The sequence below is a fragment of the Bombina bombina genome, chromosome 12 (genome assembly GCF_027579735.1).
Source record: "Bombina bombina isolate aBomBom1 chromosome 12, aBomBom1.pri, whole genome shotgun sequence".
Taxonomy (NCBI): domain Eukaryota; kingdom Metazoa; phylum Chordata; class Amphibia; order Anura; family Bombinatoridae; genus Bombina; species Bombina bombina.
Genome location: NC_069510.1, coordinates 92,933,014 through 92,952,043, shown reverse-complemented (window position 1 = coordinate 92,952,043; position 19,030 = coordinate 92,933,014).

Sequence of the window (19,030 nt, the reverse complement as noted above, 5' to 3'; positions counted from 1 at the left end):
CGGCATCTTTTATATTTTCCTTCCAATTGATTTTAATAGAAATTAAATGATCTTTTATATAATTACACAGGTTTTGTTTATTAACTTGTTTATTCACCTAATTTTGTACACTTATTATTCCTTTCTCACATACATATACACGTTATTTTCACACATTGTATTTACTCGTATTTGTACTAATCACTGCATCTATACTGTATCTACACTAACATACTAATTCATTAATTTTTTTGACACAATAGTTGTAACACATACATCTCTCTCAGCTTTCAGTAGTGCAGTCAATTTTTTGTACTTTTAACCTTCCAAAAACTCATAGCCCTCCGAAGACCGGGCTCCATGAGCGATCCCTCCCAGTACCAGACGCCAGTAGAAAAAAAGGGAAGGACATCAAAAGTCCTCCCACCAAAGGGGAGAACCAATTCTGGAAGAAAAACGGTCAACACTACATAGGTAACCGATCCTGAGCTTCCCTCCAGGGTAATGGTCCCAGCCCAAGGCTAGTTAAAGACCGAAGACAAGAGTCCCAGACCTCTGTAAGAGAAAGGAATGGTCAACGAGGAACAAAGCCCCCGGATAGACCTCTGACCACTACCACAAACGGCATTCTACCGTGATTCAGATAGGCATTGTGCACGGGTACGAGACCCCCTACACTGCTGTCTTCCCCAAAAGGAACACTTCCCAAGGGAAGAGGGCCCCCAGCATCTATATATCAGAATCCAACATTCAGCAGGAGCCCCAACAGGGATCAAACCCTCAGCCTCCCGCTGCAGGAACGGAGGGACCAGACACTACATCGCATCCCCCTTTCCAGGATTCTGAAAACGCAAGAAGGGAAAAACCCTTACAAGACAGGAAAAACATAATTTATGCTTACCTGATAAATTCCTTTCTCCTGTAGTGTGATCAGTCCACGGGTCATCATTACTTCTGGGATATTACTCCTCCCCAACAGGAAGTGCAAGAGGATTCACCCAGCAGAGCTGCCATATAGCTCCTCCCCTCTACGTCACTCCCAGTCATTCGACCAAGGACCAACGAGAAAGGAGAAGCCAAAGGGTGTAGTGGTGACTGGAGTATAATTTAAAAAATATTTACCTGCCGTAAAAAAACAGGGCGGGCCGTGGACTGATCACACTACAGGAGAAAGGAATTTATCAGGTAAGCATAAATTATGTTTTCTCCTGTTAAGTGTGATCAGTCCACGGGTCATCATTACTTCTGGGATACCAATACCAAAGCAAAAGTACACGGATGACGGGAGGGATAGGCAGGCTCTTTATACAGAAGGAACCACTGCCTGAAGAACCTTTCTCCCAAAAATAGCCTCCGAAGAAGCAAAAGTGTCAAATTTGTAAAATTTGGAAAAAGTATGAAGCGAAGACCAAGTTGCAGCCTTGCAAATCTGTTCAACAGAGGCCTCATTCTTAAAGGCCCAAGTGGAAGCCACAGCTCTAGTGGAATGAGCTGTAATTCTTTCAGGAGGCTGCTGTCCAGCAGTCTCATAAGCTAAACGTATTATGCTACGAAGCCAAAAAGAGAGAGAGGTAGCAGAAGCTTTTTGACCTCTCCTCTGACCAGAGTAAACGACAAACAGGGAAGACATTTTTTTTCGAAATTCTTTAGTTGCCTGTAAGTAAAATTTTAGGGCACAAACTACATCCAGATTGTGCAGAAGACGTTCCTTCTTTGAAGAAGGATTTGGACACAAGGATGGAACAACAATCTCTTGATTGATATTCCTGTTAGTGACTACCTTAGGTAAGAACCCAGGTTTAGTACGCAGAACTACCTTATCCGAGTGAAAAATCAAATAAGGAGAATCACAATGTAAGGCTGATAACTCAGAGACTCTTCGAGCCGAGGAAATAGCCATTAAAAATAGAACTTTCCAAGATAACAACTTTATATCAATAGAATGAAGGGGTTCAAACGGAACGCCCTGTAAAACGTTAAGAACAAGGTTTAAACTCCATGGCGGAGCAACAGTTTTAAACACAGGCTTAATCCTGGCCAAAGCCTGACAAAAAACCTGAACGTCTGGAACTTCTGACAGACGTTTGTGCAACAGAATGGACAGAGCTGAGATCTGTCCCTTTAAGGAACTAGCGGATAAACCCTTTTCTAAACCTTCTTGTAGAAAGGACAATATCCTAGGAATCCTAACCTTACTCCAAGAGTAACCTTTGGATTCACACCAATATAGGTATTTACGCCATATTTTATGGTAAATCTTTCTGGTAACAGGCTTCCTAGCCTGTATTAAGGTATCAATAACTGACTCAGAAAAACCACGTTTTGATAAAATCAAGCGTTCAATTTCCAAGCAGTCAGCTTCAGAGAAGTTAGATTTTGATGTTTGAAAGGACCCTGTATCAGAAGGTCCTGTTTCAGAGGTAGAGACCAAGGTGGACAGGATGACATGTCCACCAGATCTGCATACCAAGTCCTGCGTGGCCATGCAGGTGCTATTAGAATCACTGATGCTCTCTCCTGCTTGATTCTGGCAATCAATCGAGGAAGCATCGGGAAGGGTGGAAACACATAAGCCATCCTGAAGGTCCAAGGTGCTGTCAAGGCATCTATCAGGACCGCTCCCGGATCCCTGGATCTGGACCCGTACCGAGGAAGCTTGGCGTTCTGTCGAGACGCCATGAGATCTATCTCTGGTTTGCCCCAATGACGAAGTATTTGGGCAAAGACCTCCGGATGAAGTTCCCACTCCCCCGGATGAAAAGTCTGACGACTTAAAAAATCCGCCTCCCAGTTCTCCACTCCCGGGATGTGGATTGCTGACAGGTGGCAAGAGTGAGACTCTGCCCAGCAAATTATCTTTGATACTTCCATCATTGCTAGGGAGCTTCTTGTCCCTCCCTGATGGTTGATGTAAGCTACAGTCGTGATGTTGTCCGACTAAAACCTGATGAACCCCCGAGTTGTTAACTGGGGCCAAGCCAGAAGGGCATTGAGAACTGCTCTCAATTCCAGAATGTTTATTGGTAGGAGACTCTCCTCCTGATTCCATTGTCCCTGAGCCTTCAGAGAATTCCAGACGGCGCCCCAACCTAGTAGGCTGGCGTCTGTTGTTACAATTGTCCAGTCTGGCCTGCTGAATGGCATCCCCCTGGACAGATGTGGCCGAGAAAGCCACCATAGAAGAGAATTTCTGGTCTCTTGATCCAGATTCAGAGAAGGGGACAAGTCTGAGTAATCCCCATTCCACTGACTTAGCATGCACAATTGCAGCGGTCTGAGGTGTAGGCGTGCAAAGGGTACTATGTCCATTGCCGCTACCATTAAGCCGATTACCTCCATGCATTGAGCCACTGACGGGTGTTGAATGGAATGAAGGACACGGCATGCATTTTGAAGTTTTGTTAACCTGTCTTCTGTCAGGTAAATTTTCATTTCTACAGAATCTATAAGAGTCCCCAGGAAGGGAACTCTTGTGAGTGGAAAGAGAGAACTCTTCTTTTCGTTCACCTTCCATCCATGCGACCTTAGAAATGCCAGTACTAACTCTGTATGAGACTTGGCAGTTTGAAAGCTTGAAGCTTGTATCAGAATGTCGTCTAGGTACGGAGCTACCGAAATTCCTCTCGGTCTTAGTACCGCCAGAAGAGCACCCAGAACCTTTGTGAAGATTCTTGGAGCCGTAGCCAATCCGAATGGAAGAGCTACAAATTGGTAATGCCTGTCTAGAAAGGCAAACCTTAGATACCGGTAATGATCTTTGTGAATCGGTATGTGAAGGTAAGCATCTTTTAAATCCACTGTGGTCATGTACTGACCCTTTTGGATCATGGGTAAAATTGTCCGAATAGTCTCCATTTTGAACGATGGAACTCTTAGGAATTTGTTTAGGATCTTTAAATCCAGGATTGGCCTGAAAGTTCCCTCTTTTTTGGGAACCACAAACAGATTTGAGTAAAACCCTTGTCCCTGTTCCGATCGTGGAACTGGATGGATTACTCCCATTAATAAAAGCTCTTGTACGCAGCGTAGAAACGCCTCTTTCTTTATTTGGTTTGTTGACAACCTTGACAGATGAAATCTCTCTCTTGGGGGAGAGTATTTGAAGTCCAGAAGGTATCCCTGAGATATTATCTCTAGCGCCCAGGGATCCTGGACGTTCCCGGATCGGGGGCCCTCAATTCATGCTGTTTTAGGGGCAGCAGCAGGTTTCCTGGCTTGCTTGCCCTTGTTCCAGGACTGGTTAGGTCTCCAGCCCTGTCTGTAGCGAGCAACAGATCCTTCCTGTTTTGGAGCAGAGGAAGTTGATGCTGCTCCTGCTTTGAAATTCCGAAAGGAACGAAAATTAGACTGTCTAGCCTTAGGTTTGGCTCTGTCTTGAGGTAGGGCATGGCCTTTACCTCCTGTAATGTCAGCGATAATTTCTTTCAATCCGGGCCCGAATAAGGTCTGCCCTTTGAAAGGTATATTAAGTAATTTAGACTTAGAAGTAACGTCAGCTGACCAGGATTTTAGCCACAGTGCTCTGCGCGCCTGAATGGCGAATCCGGAATTCTTAGCCGTAAGTTTAGTTAAATGTACTACGGCATCTGAAATAAATGAGTTAGCTAATTTAAGAGCTTTAAGCTTGTGTGTAATCTCATCTAATGGAGCTGATTCAAGTGTCTCTTCCAGAGACTCAAACCAAAAAGCTGCTGCAGCCGTAACAGGCGCAATGCATGCAAGGGGTTGCAATATAAAACCTTGTTGAACAAACATTTTCTTAAGGTAACCCTCTAACTTTTTATCCATTGGATCTGAAAAGGCACAGCTATCCTCCACCGGGATAGTGGTACGCTTAGCTAAAGTAGAAACTGCTCCTTCCACCTTAGGGACCGTTTGCCATAAGTCCCGTGTGGTGGTGTCTATTGGAAACATCTTTCTAAATATCGGAGGGGGTGAGAACGGCACACCGGGTCTATCCCACTCCTTAGTAACAATTTCAGTGAGTCTCTTAGGTATAGGAAAAACGTCAGTACTCGATGGTACCGCAAAATATTTATCCAACCTACACATTTTCTCTGGTATTGCAACTGTGTTACAATCATTCAGAGCCGCTAACACCTCCCCTAATAATACACGGAGGTTTTCCAGCTTAAATTTAAAATTTGAAATATCTGAATCCAATCTGTTTGGATCAGAACCGTCAGCCGCAGAATGAAGCTCTCCGTCCTCATGTTCTGCAAGTTGTGACGCAGTATCTGACATGGCCCTAGCATTATCAGCGCACTCTGTTCTCACCCCAGAGTGATCACGCTTACCTCTTAGTTCTGGTAATTTAGCCAAAACTTCAGTCATAACAGTAGCCATATCCTGTAATGTGATTTGTAATGGCCGCCCAGATGTACTCGGCGCCACAATATCACGCACCTCCTGAGCGGGAGATGCAGGTACTGTCACGTGAGGCGAGTTAGTCGGCATAACTCTCCCCTCGTTGTTTGGTGAAATGTGTTCAATTTGTACAGATTGACTCTTATTTAAAGTAGCATCAATGCAATTAGTACATACATTTCTATTGGGCTCCACTTTGGCATTAGCACATATAGCACAGATGTCTTCCTCTGAATCAGACATGTTTAACACACTAGCAAATAAACTAGCAACTTGGAAATCCTATTCAAGTAAATTACTATGATATGAAAACGTACTGTGCCTATAAGAAGCACAGAAAGAGTTATGACAGTTGAAAGTTAATAAACTGAAAAGGTTATAGCATCAAATCTTTGTAAAAACACAATTTTAGCAAAGGCTTGTTCCCATTAGCAAAGGATAACTAACCCTGATAGCAGAAAAAAAGTTACAGAAATAAACGTTTTTTATCACAGTCAGCTACAATCTCACAGCTCTGCTGTAAGGATTACCTCCCTCAAAACAGGTTTTGAAGACCCCTGAGTTCTGTAGAGATGAACCGGATCATGCAGGAAAAACAATGAGCTTCTGACTGAATTTTTGATGCGTAGCAAAAGCGCCAAAAAAGGCCCCTCCCCCTCACACACAACAGTGAGAGAGATCAGTAAACTGTCATAATTAAATCAAACAACTGCCAAGTGGAAAAAAATAGTGCCCAAAACATTTTATTCACCCAGTACCTCAGAAAATGAAACGATTTTACATGCCAGCAAAAAACGTTTAACATAAATTAAGAGTTATTAAAAAGCCTGTTGCCAGTCCCTGCAAATTAGGCTAAAGTCTTATGTACACAGTATAATTCCAGTGAAGTACCATTCCCCAGAATACTGAAGTGTAGAATATACATACATGACAGCCTGATACCAGATGCTGCTACTGCATTTAAGGCTGAGTTTACATTATATCGGTATGGCAGGATTTTCTCATCAATTCCATTGTCAGAAAATAATAAGCTGCTACATACCTCTTTGCAGATTAATCTGCCCGCTGTCCCCTGATCTGAAGTTTACCTCTCCTCAGATGGCCGAGAAACAGCAATATGATCTTAACTACTCCGGCTAAAATCATAGTAAAACTCAGGTAGATTCTTCTTCAAATTCTACCAGAGAAGGAATAACACACTCCGGTGCTATTATAAAATAACAAACTTTTGATTGAAGGTATAAAACTAAGTATAATCACCATAGTCCTCTCACACATCCTATCTAGTCGTTGGGTGCAAGAGAATGACTGGGAGTGACGTAGAGGGGAGGAGCTATATGGCAGCTCTGCTGGGTGAATCCTCTTGCACTTCCTGTTGGGGAGGAGTAATATCCCAGAAGTAATGATGACCCGTGGACTGATCACACTTAACAGGAGAAAACAGGACCCACAGGTCGCCATATAAAGCTGCGTTAGGCAAGGATAATTGTAGGACTTGTCTGATGAAGAGTACATAACCATAGTTGGAGATGAGCTCTTTACCTACAGCTTCCAAGGAAACAGTTTACCACTAAGTCGACGTGGGACACAGCCATGCTAAGGTAACTCCAAACCAAGAGAACCTCACCCTTGCTCTAGAACAGAAGGGAAGGGAAAAGCCGAAAAACACCCTACCATAGGGGCGAGATTCCTCGGCCATATCTCCAACCCAGTTGAAGACACCTGGAGTCTACAGGAACATCAAATGCGCCAGAAGATGAGTAGGGACTGTCAGGAAGACCTAGAGCCTAAGCTACAGGCAGATAGGCATCTCCCCATAACAAAGCCCGCCCCCTCGGAGAGAGGTCCCAGGACCGTAACACCTAAGGTGAAACCTAACCGTCCACTCCCCTCTAGGGAGAGACATGGACCTAGGCCAGGGTCGCTGAAAAACGGAATCGATCTAAATATCTAACTTCCAGAGGAACCCTAAGATTAGGAACGCACCATCTAAAGTCCGTAGACTTGGCGATCCAGCAACAGCCTCAAACCCAGGAGTCTGAAAGAGCTCCTGAACAATTGAAGTATTCTGCACTCAGTGCACTTGGATCGCAAGGAAAATATCGTAGACAAGTGATAACACGTGTTACAAACACTGTCAAAATAGCAACCAACACCCAAAGGTGAATGAGAACCCTTGACCTTGCTCGCCATCCCAGAGAGTTAGACGTAAGGCACCCTCCACAAAGTCCCAATGGAACATCAAGGATAAATGGTCAACTACCTGATCCCAGAAGGGCAACCGTCTAAGACAGGCCTCGAATCTTCACTGTTAAGCCCAAGGCTAGAGTTGCAACGAGGACGTAGAAACACCCGAACGTCAAAGACCGTGGTCAGACCAAGGGTAAAAGATGGAAGAGACAACAGCCAGAGATCCTTGAAGGATCGATCTTCCAAAAAGAAAACTCTTTTCTTCACAGGGTAAAGCTGGAGCCTCGCAGCTCCCCACAGAAGGCAGGGAACCCCTGCACACCACCTCTTAGAGTAACGCAACTCTGAGCGGAGGAAAAAGGCCATGCCCGCGCTTCCAGACCAGATGATCTGCCCAAGGCGGAAGGAAGGAGAATCCGCCACCGCAAAAAAATGCTTAATGGGCTAAAAAGTCAGCATCCGGAGAACCTCATGAAGACGCAAATCGTTCACCACTCTGAACACCAGACCATATAGGTCACTCACATCTCCCAACTCCAAGGAATGGAAATTACGGTTCGGAGTCCCTAGGAACCTGAAAGAACCATGATGACGTCTGCGAACACCTGCATATCCCAGGCGAGTAGCCTGAAACAGCCAACCTTAGATCGGCACTCACAACCCTGCATCAGAGGGGTTGTATTTAAACAGTAGGCCTCATACTTCGATAGGATCCGAGCCCGGAGTCCATAGCAATAGGCCAAGAGATTAATCAGCACCACAAGGGTGACATGAACCCAGGTAACAGCCGAAAGCGTCCAGCCAGTACCAGCCTGGTATAAGAACACTCCAGAACTGCCCAAGATCCAAAAAAATTCGACCCGAAGGATTGATAAATGAACTAGAAAATGTAATTCTATTATTCAAAAAATGCGCAACTTCCGAGGCAGTGCCCATGCGACCACAAAATTGCAAGTATCGGTTCCAGAGAAGAACGTTCCAAAAACGAAATAGAAAGAAAAAACAAACACATCCATCCGGATCAAAATTAAACTGAAGGCAGCACCCATCGGGTGAACGCCCAAGGTGAATGAAAACGCCAATAGGACCAGCTGATCAGAGGCCCCATTCACCCAAGCTCAGAACTGGAACATAAATAAAAATAAAAACTGAGACGTTAAGGAGATTGGCTTCATCCCCAAACGTCATATCCAATTTGCCATCCATCATCTAAGGTCTCGGATCCCTCGGTCCGCTAGGACTGGGATCCTCCAACATCGCTAAAACGTGCCTTAAAAGAACACGAAGACGTGCCATGCTATAACGGAAGGCAAAATAATCTCTTGCCAGATCAACGAAAGACCCTGGCCCCGAGGTTGGGGCCCTGAAGCCTCAAAGGCCGACACTTCCCCAGAAGGCCGAACTGAATCAGGCTATCCCACGCCCGATGGGCCCTGGTTAACAGAACACGGGCAATATCTAAGAAATATTTCATTTGGGAGATATAAATGAATCCGCGCCATGGAAATGGCCATGCGGAACCGTGCCGTAACCTCTGGAGGAAACAAGCCACCCTCCGGAGGAGTAAAGGCCATAGGGACACCTGCTTGTGTAGCCGAGAAAGGGTCTGGGGCACGCGCCTCACGGGACATAGAAACCTCGGAAGCGGATGGATCAACGCACTCTAAGCTCCCTGATTCAGGGGAAGAAAGTACCCTATGACGGCAATCGGAACATAACTGATGAGCATTGATAACCCGGGCCATTTCTTATTTATCACAAGACACATTTTCCGTATCAGAGCCATCAGTGTCCATCATATCAGAATCCTCCATAATCTTGGGATTACAAAAATGACAAAAACTAACTGGCACCCTCTTTACACCCCCAATGGCTGGGGCACTCACCACCTCTTGTGAACCAGACAACCCACAAGCTAGACTCTCTCTGTCACACAGTCAGCATACGGAAGTGAGAAGCAACGTAACCGCATCCGTCACGAGGTGCACCGTGCCAGTCACAAAAAAGGGCATGCAATCTTGAGAGATCGAGTCAGTAAAATAAGGCCGTTATGTTTTGTAAAAGTCATGAGCCTAGGTATTGCTACACATATGCAGATAAAACCATATAACAAACTTGATTAAAGTCCCCTCTGTTAAATAACCTCCCTCAGGAGATATTAACCCATGATTCCTCATTAAGATAAAAGGAGTCCCACTGGGACCCTACCTTGTTTCGTTAATATAACATTCACATATCAAAATAAAATTAAACAATCTTACCGGAATGTACGCCGTGGAACAGGAACATGGCCCTTCAAGTGTGACAGATAGTAGCCTCGCTTCTGACATGGACTTGAGTGAAGAAAGGCAGGCAGCGAAACTCGTCAACGCTAATTACCAAGTAGCTGTTAATATGAGTCGGGATGGGTTCACAGGAAGGAAAACTCTCCCTGCATCTCCGGACTCTAACTTTCATCCATGCTCTCACTGAGAGGCTGACAGGATTACTTAAAACTCCAGTACCATTGCGAAGAGTACTACCCTCCATAAGAGACTATCTCGAACTTCTGACACTTCTCTGCCAACCTCCTATGACGAAAAGCAAAGAATGACTGGGGGATGAGGGAAGTTGGGGAGGTATTTAAGCCTTTGGCTGGGGTGTCTTTGCCTCCTCCTGGTGGCCAGGTTCTTATTTCCCAAAAGTAATGAATGCAGCTGTGGACTCTTCCCGTTTAAGAGGAAAATAACCTTCAAGGATAAAAGCTGAATGTCTAAACCATGCATTAGCTAAAAAGGAGGAGTTTGAAGAACCCTCAAAACCAGATTAAAGAGTCCAAGGACGAGAAACTGGACACATAACTGATTTTACTCTGATCAGAGCCTGAACAAAGGCCTGAAAGTCAGGAATTTTTAGCAATTTTCTTATGAAACAAAACAGAACCAAAATCTAACCCTTCACATAACTGGCTTATAAACCTTTATCTAGGCCTTCCTGCATGAACTTAAAAACTCTAGGAATTCTAAAAAAAATTCCAATGGTAACCTTTCCAAGAACACCACAAAAAAATTTCCAGACCTTATGATAAATATGTCTGGTAACAGGTTTCCAAGCCTGAATCAGGGTATCAATAATCTTGTCAGAAAAAACTCTCTGAGGCAGAATTAAGTGTTTATTTACCATGCCATCAAATTCAGAGAGTTTTGAGATCTTGATAAAAGAAAGGGGAAAATGTATATCAGATTGAATGACCAAGGGACCACTAGGGCATCTATAAGACTCGCCCAAGGGTCCCTAAGACCTGGCACAATACTGAGGCAGCCTTTGGTGAAAAGTCTGGTGACTGAGAAAGTCTGCCTCCCAAAAGTGGATAGCAGAAATCCTGCAATGAGGACACTTTGCCCAGCTGATGATGCAGGACAATTCGCTTGTCGCTAAGGAACCATGAGTTCCTCCTTGATGATTGACATAAGTCACCACTGTAACTTTGTCTGAATGAAATCTAAGAAAAGATTTGTGTCTGAGGTGTCGGGTCAACTCTGGAGAACCATGAAGATTCCAGAATATTTATTAGTAACCTTGATCTTGCACCTCACTCCTCATCAAGGAGGCAACATTAATTGACTGAGCATTATGGGAAATGGGAGGGATTTAATGTTCTGGTGTGTTGGGGTGTCTTTTGCCTCCCCCAAGTGGTCATGAGGGGACTATTCACACGTGATAACTTGTGGACTCTCACCATCTGATGAAAGAAAAGTATATTTGATAACTTGTCACATTTTGGGATATGCACAACTCTTATTTTTAACCTAAATATGTGTTATGGTTGTGGTATTTAGGACAAACATTTATGCCTGTTGGGGTACTTGCAAAAAAGGCGGAGAAACGCAGCTTTATATTACTTAAGGGGCTTTGTGTACTAAGCAGCAGATTCCGCTTTGGAGCCCTTGTAGTGCAGGTTCACTCATGTGGGTCTGCTTACTGTAAGTTGCAAATCGGCGGTCATAGGGACGCTGCTTTTTAGCCTATACACCACCTCTGATGTTGAGATGATAAATTGGCCTGAACTTGCTTGACAGGCCCTGCTCTTGTGCAAGTGAAAGCAGGGGGCAGCGCTGCACAAATACTTGGGCAATCGAAAATACGGGAAGCAGGCGTAAAGTGTCCGCTGTCCATTTGCCACAAATGCAGATGGACAGGTACCAGGTTGACCTTGTCTATCTACAAGGCCGGATTGGCCTACCAGGATACCAGGAGATTTCCCGGTGGGCTGAAGCAGCTAGGGCGGGAATGCTACAATTTAAAGGGGTGCTTAATGGATGCAATTGGGTTGCAAGGTGCCTATATAACAACTGTTATTTTTATACAAACTAAAAATATAATGCTGAAATTTTTTTTATTTTTTTTTGGGGGGAGGATTATGCCAGTAATCCCCTTTGAGAAAAATGGGGTATGCACATTCTACTGACTCAACGGATATAGGGCTGGTCTACAAATTTTCCAGGGCTACTTTTTATTCCCAGTCAGCCCTGTCTGTCTATTAGTACATGGAGCCTCAAGTAGTTACATTTGTGAACTGTGGTAATCAAGGAGTTAAGAAAATATACACTCATTTGGTATTTGTGTCCTGTAGACATGGGTTTCCCCCACTTTTTTTTTTTTTTACCAACCACTGTGTGCTAAACGTTTAGCAACTTTTCAGTTTAGTTTTTTTCCTCAGGTGCTTAGCGCCGTCGCTAGCACTCTCCAACTTTGAGGGAGATCTGGGGGCTCCCACCCGCTCCTACCCCGGCGATCGGGCCTGCATAGTGACAAGGCATCGCCGGGGCTTCACGTTATGCGTGGTGACGTCATGCGCAACTTTATTAACAAAATACAGTGACAAGAATAGGGAAAGGGGGCATGCTGCTTAGAAACTTGTATCTCAGGCATCTAAGCAGCTACAGACCCCCAATACCTACTGTTGGAAAGGTAATCGCCTAACCTTTCTAACGGTGTATGTCTTGGGGATCTGAATGAAAGAAAAAAATAAAAGTAAACTTTTAAAAAAATAAATAAAATAAAAAAAACCTCAAATCAGCTTAGCACCCAGGTGGGAAAGTGCTTAGCACTTAAAGGGTTAACAAAGAATAACAAGATAATGATGCAAAAGTAAATTTGAAACTTTTTTTAAATTGCACTCTATCTGAATCATGAAAGAAAAATTTGTGTTTCATGTCCCTTTAAAGGGATAATGAACCCATTTTTTTTTCATGATTCAGAAAGAGCATGTGATTTTAAGCAACTGTATTTATATATATATGTATATAACTGTACAATTTACTCCTTGTATAATTTTTTCTTCATTCTTTTGGAAACTTTATTTGAAAAAAACAAAAACACTACCACTTAAAGGAAGAGTTATTAGGTGCGCCAAGTGTTGTATAGAAATTATTGTATCTGACAATAATTTGTAACAGATATAAAAAGAATATATATATATATATATATATATATATATATATATAAAATAAAAAAACAATAAAAATAAACAATGTTAACAATAATAAAATATACTAAAAGTCTCTAAAAATATGATATTTGTAAGAGAATGTTCAAAAAGTCCCTTATAGTCCTTTTAGTTGGGAAAGAAGTAGTTGAGATATCCCAAATAGTGTAAAGGACAAGATGCAGGCAGCTCTTCAGGAGTGAGGTGGCCTCTCACTATGATGATACACCTATAAATAAACAGAAGAGAAGGCGCCCATAACGTAGTATGTTCCAAATATTGGTGGAGTATATAAAGGTGAATAATATGCACTCACATTTAAAGGGCCATAATACCCAAATGTTTAAACACTTGAAAGTGATGCAGCATAGCTGTAAAAAGCTGACTAGAAAATATCTCCTGAACATCTCTATGTAAAAAAGGAAGATATTTTACCTCAAAAGTTCCTCAGTAGCCACCTCCCATTGTAAAGGATTTCTAAGCAGCATTTTAGTGTGTCTGTCCTGGGACAGCTGAAAGGATGAGCATCGTGCACTCTCATATTATTTCACCAATCAGGTAAAGGAAGCTTACTATGAAATCTCATGAGAGTTAAGTCAAATCTCATGAGATCACAGTAAGAGTTCATGACCTCAGCACTGCTGATGCTGATTGGCTGCTGTTCAATTCTTCATTTTTTTTTTTTTTTTTACCTGCAGCTGGGAGCAGGTGAAGTATAACTTTTTACACAGAACTTACTCTGCTGAGCTGAGGAGATTGTGAGGTAAAATATCTTCCTTTTTTACATAGAGATGCTCAGGTGATATTTTCCTGTCAGCTTTTTACAGTTATACTGCATCAGTTTCAAGTGATTTAGCATATGAGTATTATGTCCCTTTAAGGAAGCACTATCAAGTGCTATATGGACAGGCCAGAAATTCTAGAGTAAACTGGCTAACGCTCTTCCTGTAGCAACAGCAGGTATAGATAGGAGAATATTTTATCTTCTTCCTTGAGATAAATCAGAAAAGAGCATCCATAGCGCAATATGTATGATACATATAAAGTATAAATAAAGATACCAAATCTTTTGCACTCACATTTGGTGAAGCACTTCCACGTGCTATACTTGCAGGCCAGATATTCTAGAGTAGTCTGGCTAACTCTTTCGCCGTATCAGGAACAAAAATGGATATCTCTCAGTGGTTGATTGGATACAAAAAAGAAACATATGTCAAATAGCAAGAAATTGGCAGTATTCAAATATATACTACTTGCTAAAAAATGTGTATAAAAATCAGTTTTGATTAAAAAATATTTATTATCAAAACTAAAACACAGAGACGCGTTTCTCAGTATAACACTGTTTCATCAGACTGATATTGTTACAAAGTTTTTGTGAGCACACAATAGTATCCACATAGTATCCAATCAAAGATGTTACATTCAAAGACACTCCCCTTCCTAGAAACTCTCCCGTGTAAAATTGGCGCTAAAAAACGACCTTAACATATTCATTAAAATCTTTCTAAAAGTCCCTTCTTTGTGCGACTCTCCAAGTGATAATGCATCTCGCTACAATATAATTGCTTTGAACATGTATAAAATTCTAGTATCGGTCATTGTTGTTTAAGGCGTAATTTGTGGGCGTGTTTTTATTATTCTCACTATTGAGTCTACTCTCTTTGGCTATTGGTGGTGCGTATGACCATATGACTAAACATCTGATATTGTGTAGTTCTAATTGGCTGATTCCTATACAACCTACAACTGTCCCCTGTGTGAGATTGACACTTTAATACAGCTTTAGTATGATCATTAAAAATTGTTATAAAAGTCCCTTCTTTGTGTGATTCTCAGTATGATAATACATCTCGCCACAATATAATTGCATAAAACATGTAGAATTTTATATCAGTCATTGCTGTTTAAAGCGTATTTTGTGGGCGTGTTTTTGTCATTCTTACTAGCGTGTCTGCACCCTTAAGCTATTGGTGATGCATGTGGCTATGTGACTAAACATCTGATATTGTGTAGTTCTAATTGGCTTTTTTAGCGTCAATTTTACACAGGGGGGAGTTTCTAGGATGGGGAGTGTCTTTGACTGTAACATCTTTGATTGGATACTATGTGGATACTATTGTGTGCTCACAAAAACTTTGTAACAATATCAGCCTGATGAAAGTGTTATACTGAGAAACGCGTCACTGTGTTTTAGTTTTGATAATAAATCATATTTTTTAATCAAAACTGATTTTTATACACATTTTTTAGCAAGTAGTATATATTTGAATACTGCCAATTTCTTGCTATTTGGCATATGTTTCTTTTTTGTATCCAATCAACCACGGAGAGATATCCATTTTTGTTCCTGATACGGCGAAAGAGTTAGCCAGACTACTCTAGAATAGCTGGCCTGCGAGTATAGCACGTGGAAGTGCTTCACCAAATGTGAATGCAAAAGATTTGGTATCTTTTTTATACTTTATATGTATCATACATATTGCGCTATGGATGCTCTTTTCTGATTTATCTCAAGGAAGAAGATAAAATATTCTCCTATCTATACCTGCTGTTGCTACAGGAAGAGCGTTAGCCAGTTTACTCTAGAATTTATGGCCTGTTCATATAGCACTTGATAGTGCTTCCTTAAATGTGAGTGCATATTATTCACCTTTATATACTCCACCAATATTTGGAACATACTACGCTACGGACGCCTTCTCTTCTGTTTATTTATTTGAAAAAGCAGGAATGTAAGCTTACATACCGACCAATTTTTGGTTCAGGACCCTGGGTAGCACTTGTTGATTGGTGGGTTTCCATGAACCCATTGTAATCTATTAACGTAAAGGCTATTTCACAGACTGGAGGTGGATCTAAACATTTGGGTACATTTACTAGTGAGCACATAACTATATCAGCATAATAAACACACGTGAAACAATTTCAGGAGCAAAAAAAGGTGATTTAATCAGAAAATGCACAGAAAATTAAATAAGATGAATAGTATACAAATGCTTACACCCAGGGGCTATTTACACTGTGGTTTACATACAGAATTTATACAAGACATTGCTCTTTAACTTAAGATTCACCCTCCTATGTACACTGATTTTTACTGACAACTTACAGAAGAGAGGAAAGAAGAGACTTCAGATGATTAATAAAAATTCCCCTTTGTTATAAGGATTTAAAGATAGTCTAGTCAAAATTAAACTTTCATGATTCAGATAGAGCATGCAATTTTAAGCAACTTTCTAATTTACTCCTATTATCAATTTATCTTCGTTCTCTTGGTATCTTTATTTGAATGTAAGCTTAGGAGTCGGCCCATTTTTGGTTCAGCTCCTGGTTAGCGCTTGCTGATTGGTGGCTACATTTAGACACCAATCAGAAAGTGCTAATCAGGTGCTAAACCAAAAATGGGCCAGTTCCTATGCTTACATTATGTTTTTTTAAATAAAGATAACAAGAGAATGAAGAAAATTGATAATAGGAATAAATTAGAAAGTTGCTTAAAATTGCATGATCTATCTGAATTACGAAAGTTTAATTTTGACTAGACTGTCCCTTTAATTTTTATCTTCTGTATGGGTTTATTTAATGAAAGCAGATTCTGTTGCTTATACGTTCTGTATCCTAAAGTGGCTGAATATGAACTTAAAGAGACAGTAAAAACCTTGTAATTACAAGAGTTTCCTGCTGCATTAAAATAAATTTATGTTAGGTTACATTGAATTGTTTTGGAATGCAATAACACCTTGTTTACTACAACTGTTTTTCAATCGCCAAACTCCCTCAACACTTGCCGTATTTTGAGGAGCCAATCCGGACTTGTTACTAAAGTACACAGCTGGCCACTGTTATTTTGATAGCAAAATATCCATTGTTTTGCAGTTCGATATCAGATTATCCCTGCTGAGACCTAACAGGAAAAGGTATGTAGCAGGGTTAGACTTGTGAAGCCAGCCATAAGCACTTTCAATTCTCACAACTAGAAAACACTCAATTTTCAGACGTAAATAACAGGAAAAGGGGTCAAATAATTTTTGGCCAAGTTTCTTTACTAAACATAATAAAGAATTTTATAGTACAATTATCTCAAGTGTTTTATGTGCCTTTAATCAAGGACATCAATATAAAATAAAACTTTATAAGGTTATGTGATCCCTGTCTACTAAGCAGCCATGAAAGCCGCGGTCATAAAGCTGTTGCTTCCTAACCTATCTGCTACCTCAGAGGAGGCGGAGATTTATTGTGCAATGATCGCTTTTTGCAGCAAATACTGCCCCGCTCCCTGCAGATGCAAGAAGGATCAGTTCCTTGACTGGGAACCTTGTCTGCCCACAGGTTAATAAACGGGCACCACCGTGTTTAAAGAGACATTCTAATATATAAACAAAAATGTTCTATTTATAACTTCTTTTCATTCACCATGTGTTTTACCGCCATACATTGTTAATGTTGTGCTCTTGTGCCACTCCAGATGATGATAGAGCTGGTGAGCCAATAAGAATCAGGCATACATGCGTATACTCCAGTCACTGGCTGTATCCTCATCTGGAACAGAATGAGGGTGTTCCAAGGGTGCATCTTTTGATTACTTATTTAAAGGGACACTGAACTCCAAAACAATCTTTCATGATTCAGATAGAGCATGGAATTTTGAGCAACTTTCTAATTTACTCCTATTATCAATTTTTCTTCGTTCTCTTGCTATCTTTATTTTAAAAGCAGGAATGTAAATCTTAGCAGCCAGCCCATTTTAGGTTCAGCACCATGGATAGCTCTTGCTTATTGGAGGTTGACATTTACCCACCAATAAGCAAGCATAACCCAGGTTCTCAACCAAAAATGGGCCGGCTCCTATGCATCACATTCCTGCTTTTTAAACAAAGATAGCAAGATGACAAAGAAAAATTGATAATAGGAGTAAATTAGAAAGATGCTTAAAATTGCATGCTCTATCTGAATCACAAAATAAAAAATTTGGGTTTACTGTCTCTTTAACCGATCTAAATAAACATATTTTTACACTAGAACGTCCATTTGAATGGAGTTATTGCACTGTATAGTATAAAAGCTGTGCTCTGTATTGCGTTACAGAAAGAAGTATGTTTTGGAGAAAGAAGCCATTTACTGTAGGCCTTTCATAACAGTCTCAGATAAATATGCACATGCTCTTTACAATACCAGCAACACAGTGATTGCTTGTCTTTTGTAACTAAAGATTTATGCTTATCATAAACAATGTTTTTCTCCATTTTTAAGAACAACTACTTAGCACCAGATGCAGGTAGGTAGAAACTTCCCATAAGTCATTTCTGTTCAATTTGTAACCCATTTAGGACCAATGTGAGGGAAAATAATTATTTACTCCAACAATGAATGCGAGAACAGATTAGGCAAAACAGAGAAGTGAGGGTGAACCTTCAAATACCATATAAATCTTGTTATTTCTCATTAGATCATTTATTCAGAACAAATGGGCCAGTATCAAAGACAACCAAATGACGTAGTTAGGGAGAACAAAATATTAGCAGAGACTCCTCTTTAGAATTAGCTAGTTGCAGATGCACATATTGAAATCAGTAGAACTTTGTGAAAGTATGCCAAGACAACCATGAAGCTGCCATCCACAACAATACCCCTGAAGCTTCCAAATTACCTGCACTGAGATCAAGGTACATTCTGCAGCTTCATCTTGATGGGTGAAGCCTTCTCACTGAACTTATACGCCATGATAAGAGAAATGTCCTTTCTAATATCCAGATAATATTTCAGGGTTCTAACTGTATCACACCAACATAGCAGCTTCCTTGTTACATTTAGGAATCATAGGGGGGAGCACAATGGGTTTTTCCTTTCTTTGGTGTGAAGAAAATCAAGCAAGAAAACTAAGGAGGATAAAAAGGGCCGTTGCCATGTCAAAAAGAGTAGGCATATGGGTGGATAATTGTCACTATTGTGGATGTGTCATGGCGGTCGGTGGAAGTAGCTAATAGCCCATCAATAGAGAGGGGAGGTGGGAATCATGCAATGCGG